This window comes from Lagenorhynchus albirostris, chromosome 13 (assembly GCF_949774975.1).
Source record: "Lagenorhynchus albirostris chromosome 13, mLagAlb1.1, whole genome shotgun sequence".
Classification (NCBI taxonomy): Eukaryota; Metazoa; Chordata; class Mammalia; order Artiodactyla; family Delphinidae; genus Lagenorhynchus; species Lagenorhynchus albirostris.
Genome location: NC_083107.1, coordinates 20,288,323 through 20,294,322, shown reverse-complemented (window position 1 = coordinate 20,294,322; position 6,000 = coordinate 20,288,323).

Below are 6,000 nucleotides of genomic sequence, written 5' to 3'. Positions count from 1 at the left end.
ATTTCCTATATAGTAGGTGCTTAACAAACTTGAGTTAGATTTTTATATTCACATTGGGGGGGTGAACAAACCAATTTTTCTTACCCAGAGGAAGATGACTTATGCACAAAAATAATTGCAAGATTTTTCTACATCACATTGGCTGCATGGTCCATTGTCTCTCAGCCCCCATCTTCTCTGCTCTGAAATACTGGGGGTAGGGGTGTACAAAGTACATTCCTTGGCCTTGTTTCCTAGCTAACCTCTAGTTATATTCTTCCAATAGAGGATACTAGTGGGGCATCAGATAGTTGGAGGAATAGAGAAGCTATTGTTCTTTTCTCTTGTTCTTCTCCTTGAAATGTATTTGAGCAACTGCATTCTTCCATCCATCAGCAATACAGCGTCAGCTTCAATGGCACCTCTTCCATAGTTCTAGCACAAATTTCAGGCTCCTTTTCCATACTTTTGCTGTCTAGACGTCATCCTACCAGGGAAGCAGTGAGGGTTCTTTGGGGCTCTGATTACACCATCTTATTCCTTTCATTCTCCAAGAACTAGCTGAAGTAGCTGCTTTCAGCAATTACTAATCTCTGGTGTACCACATCTTCATCCCCTTTTTTAGTGACAGTTATCTATGTATAAAATAGATAACTAATGAGAACCTACTATATTGCACAGGGAACCCTACTCAGTGCTCTGTGGTGACCTAAATGGGAAGGAAGTCCAAAAAAGAGGGTATATATTTATATGTATAGTTGATTCACTGTTCTGTCCAGTAGAAACTAACACAACATTGTAAAGCAACTACACTCCAATAAAAACTAAAAAAAAAAAAAGAATTTCTAATAAATATGTTATAATATTCCTGAATTAGATTCCAGAATTAAAGTCTGTTATCTGATATCATCAGAGTGCTTTCTATTTATTCAGGTTCCAGGAAACAGACTTCAAAGATGGGATTCTTGGGTTAGGTACATTAACTAGCTGGAATATAATGATGATCTTACTACCAGTGGAAAACTGGTTACTGCTAATTCATGACATGCAAAGGCATCTCATCTACCAAACTCTTATCTGTTGTTGCTCTAGATGATAGGCCTACTGAAGACAAAGCTCTGGGAAATCAAGTGATTAATGCATTTGACCACTATAGTGGTAATGATGACAAAACCTGTGGGGCCAGGCTTTTTTGAGACTGCCCTTGATTGCTTATAGAGAGAAATTGACAAGCCCAGGACTTTAATCTCTTAGTTCAAGGCAGGCCAGAGACTCACAGAGGTTTTATTGTGTTCTGAAAACAATGTCTCATTTATTGCAGCTGTAGGGGAGATCCTAAATCTCATCCCATATCTAAAAGTGAAAATTCCAGAACTACAATGTAAGTTGAATTCATTGCCTCACTATGTATCTTACGTGAACTTTTGAGCATTTGTTGGGAAAGAATGGATATCTGGTTAGACATGGATGAAACTGAGGACCTTAAACCGGCAAATCTCTTTGAACTTCCATTGATAGTAGAAATACTCTCCCATATCAAAGGCTATTAGTGTTTTGCTCTTTGGAGGCCTTGTAATAACCTCCTATAAGGAAGTTGCTTTGCAAGTGGATGCCTGTTGATAAGACTGATCTCCACCATGCCTCATTGCCTTCAGACCTACGACTTGAGTCAGATTTTGGCGTATGTTAGGAGGCAAGAGCAAAATCTATCTAGGGGGACATGACATATACAAAAAGGAATGGTAAGATTATTATTTTTTATTCATATTAGCTTAAATTTGGGGTATATGTGTGGGAAATGATTCTAAGTATTTTGGAACAAACGGCGATTTACAGAGATTCTGTATCCAACGTGCTATCTAAGCAGATAGGAGTGGTTCAGCTGTGAACACATCCGACTCTAATGTGACCTACAGTTAATGAAGTTCAGAGTCTACAATTTCCCTGACATAATGAAGAAATATTCCAAGGCTTAGGGAAGTAGAAGTAACAGAGTGTATCTGTTATTTGTAACTCGGCCATCCCCTAATATGTTCCTATATGAGTCCAGAGAACACTCCATTAAAGACATTTGTAAAGTACATTAGTGAGAGAAGTAAAACAATCCACAAAAACTCTGTAATTCAGGGGGTGGATATGGGTATAGATGGAACAAGATTGACTATGAACTGATAATTATTGAAGCTGAATGATAAATAGTCATGGATTAATTATACTCTTCCTCTTCTTTTACATATTTTTGGACTTATCCATAATAAAATTAAAGAAAATGAGTTTTTTGGTGGCTATCTTTTGTTCTCTGAGTATGACATTGCAAGAGGCCAATTTTGAAATAGGCTCCCTGATTTCAGTGGAAACAATGGGATCCCTGAATGGCAGAAGCCAAGTGACAGTGCTTAACTCCTAGACAAAAAGTGTACATGATGGCCTGGTCTGTGGATGTCACCCAGCCACCAGTTTTCTAGCCTTTCCAATGCTTTTTCAATGGGCTTGTTTGCAAAGTAGCACAGGTGTTCTCCAAGGGCTCAACAATATGGTCCTTCTTTACAAAGATTTTTTTTAAATTTTTGGTTGCGTTGGGTCTTCGTTGCTGCACGCGGGCTTTTGTCTGTTTGTGGCGAGTGGGGGCTACTCCTCATTGTGGTGCACGGGCTTCTCATTGTGGTGGCTTCTCTTGTTGTGGAGCACAGGCTCTAGGCGCGCGGGCTTCAGTAGTTGTGGCACACGGGCTTAGTCACTCCGCGACCTGTGGGATCTTCCCGGAGCAGGGCTCGAACCCATGTCCCCTGCATTGGCAGGTGGATTCATAACCACTGCGCCACCAGGGAGGCCCTACAAAGATATTTGACTACCGTCCTTGCTGGGTGTACAGGAGCTACAGGGTCAAACTTAAGACCCTGATATGGCACCATTCCTTGTGGAGACCTGCCAACTACCTGGTATCAGATTGATTGCTTTGGACTTCTTCCAGCTAGAAATGGTAAATGACTTTGTCCTCAGGGGAACTGAAACTTATTCTGGATGCTGGATCTGCTTTTCCTGCTTCCAATGCCTCTTTCAGCACCAATATCAGGAGACTTTTGGAGTGCTCTGGTCACCATCAAGATTATTCCATACAATATTGCTTCTGACTGAAGAACTTATTCCAAAGAAAAAGGCGGGCAGCTATGGGCTCATACAATTCACTGATCTTACCATATACTGCTTGGCCCAGAAGCAGATGCCTTAACAGAGACATAGAATGTCTTCCTGGATTATTAGATACAGTGCCAGCTGAGAGACATGAATTTTAAAATTCAGGGTATTTTCCTACATCACACAGTACCAGCTTCTATTAGATACCGCACATGAAATTGTTTTACTCTTAATCCATTCATTAAGAAGAGAAGTGGACCTCAATAATTTTTCCCCATACACACAACTTCGAGGTCTGTTGGTTGAGTGGTCTTATTTCCATAATGAAAACTGTCTTAACCAGGAGACATAATGCTTTCAAGGAAATGGAAATTAAGTCTGCCACTTGATTATTTTAGGCTTCTTATTCCACTGAAACAACAGACAAATAGTGGGCTACTGTGATTTATGGAGTGCTTACCAAGGAGAAGTTGGGTTACTCCTCCATAGAGGAGACAGTCAGATGATGTCTGGAACCAAGGAGGTTTCCCAGAGTGGATCTTAGGACTTTAATATTCAGTTGAGAAATTAATGGAAGTCTATACAACACAAAGAGACAGCTCCGCCTAAAACTCACACCCTCAGGAATGAAAATTTGGCTTACCTTCATCTGGTAAAGAACCATATTAGCTGAGACCCTGGCTGCAGGCAAAGTAAACATGGAATGGGTAGTAAATAAAGGAAGTTATTCGTATGTGAGTTCTAGAGCATGGCGTATATGTGTATACTTTTAAATGTTAACTAATTTTCTTATTTTCTCTTTTTTAATGTATGGAATAATGACAGTGTCTAAATTACTTCATTTTCTCTCATTCACTCAATCTTTCCAACACCTGTGTAAATCAATTCCCTGTATTAAATCCTTTTTTGTTTGAGCTATCTGTAGTGGCCTATCTTTTCCTTCCTATACCTAAAAAGACTGTGTCATTTCCTTACTTTATACCCATATGCCATTTAAATCCAAACAAAAGTAGATATTTTTTCTATTAGCTCTCTTGAAAAGAAAGTTATTTCTTGGAAGCCACTGAAAACTTTTTTGTCCCATTTGTGCGTATTCCATCATATGTTAATTCCTAAATCAACTTCTCTGGCCAGGGAATGAAATGGGACATTGAGCTTAGTCCTGAGCTTTTGAACTAATGCCTGTGACAAGGTCAGTGGGATTTCCCCCTAGATCAGGCCTGGTCTTGGAGCCAGAGGTGAGGTTAACCTCAGCCTAAAGCACCTGGGCTGCATGATGGAGAGGTGTAGAGCTGTTAGAATGGAAACAGAGTGGAATGGATACTAGGTAAGCAATAAACAGTGTGCTCTGTAGCTCTCATTGCATTAAACTGCACTTCTTTGTCAGTTTGCTTCATTATACTCTGAGGTCATTGATGGCACAAACTCTGTCTTTTATCTAAATAATTTACGTTGAGAATTTTGACTGTCAATAGAATTTTGACTGTCAAATGTCAAAAGTTTCTTGAATGGATGAATAAATCAATGTGCCAAGGCTTCCAAATACTTGTTCTTAACAAGGATGAGTTTGAACTTTTAGTTAGAACATTATATATAATACTATACAATGCAAACAGGCACTTGGGACAATAGTATTTGTAGAATTGGAGATCTGCTTGTTCACTGGCCTTTATATTTCTGATTGTTGGAGAATATTTTCAAACAAAATACTAGAGGAAAGGCACGTGTGCATGGGTGAGTGCATCTGTATGTAGAATAAGGACTGTAGACATTTCTTAGGTAGTATAAATCTTCTGTTTGATGGAGTACTCATTGTTTTATTTTTTAAATTCCTAAAGCTCCTTCATAACATGTTTTGGTGCATGTGTTAAGTTAAAAAAGAAATGAATCTGCTTCAGCCATCTCAGAGCTGAACTAAGAACTTAGTGTTTTGAATTGTAAGAAGGAGTTATTTTTCTTCCATCAGTGGGAAGGTAGTAGAGCGCTGTGAAGAGTAGTGTGGATAGATTAAAAGCTCACCTCCACCACCCACCACTCTATGACCTGGTGCAAGAATTAACACCCAGAGCCTTAAACATATGAGGCACCTTTCATGTTTTAGTTGGGGCAACCCTTATTAAAACACCTTGTGTTTCAGATTCCTCATTGTAAAAATGTGGATAATATTAGTGATCTCCTCATAAGTCAATATGTGGAAAATTCTTAATAAGTCCTTAGCACTAGCATATTCTGTAAATGATATCTATCATTATCACCATGCATCATCAAATCACATTTGAAACTCAAAAGTGGTAGAGAGAAGTAAGTCAGAAAATCCTGTCCCAACATGTTTTCCCCTGTAGTAATCAGGATTGTCCACCAAACATTTCAGCTTCCTTGTATTTCCAGGCTCATGGCAGTTTTGCACTCCAAAGTTCCTTGTGGTTATGTGGACTGTGTGACTAGTTTGGATCCAATACACAAGTTATTCCTGGACCAGAACAATTAATTGCTTTATTTCCCTCTGTAACGATGATGAATTAGAATCTCGGTAGTGGCTGTGCAGTTAGCGTGGGTCTCAGAAAGAGAATTATATAAAACAGAGCTAACACGTGACCCTCTGAGATCTTGGGGTTACTTGTTACCTCAGCATAACCTAGCCCAGATGATTCATACAGGAATTGACTAGTTCTATGATTATGGGAGAAAAAATACTTTGAGTCTCAGTTTCTCCATCTGCAAAATAAGGAAGCCACAGATGAAGGATTATCAGTTAAGACTCTTTGAGTTCTATAATAATAAGAATAATAATGGCAGTGAGGATCAGATATTTTACAAATCAAGAAGAACAGAAATAAGCTCATTAATAAGCTGTGAGAATCAAAGAACAGCAGAGTGCGGCAAAAT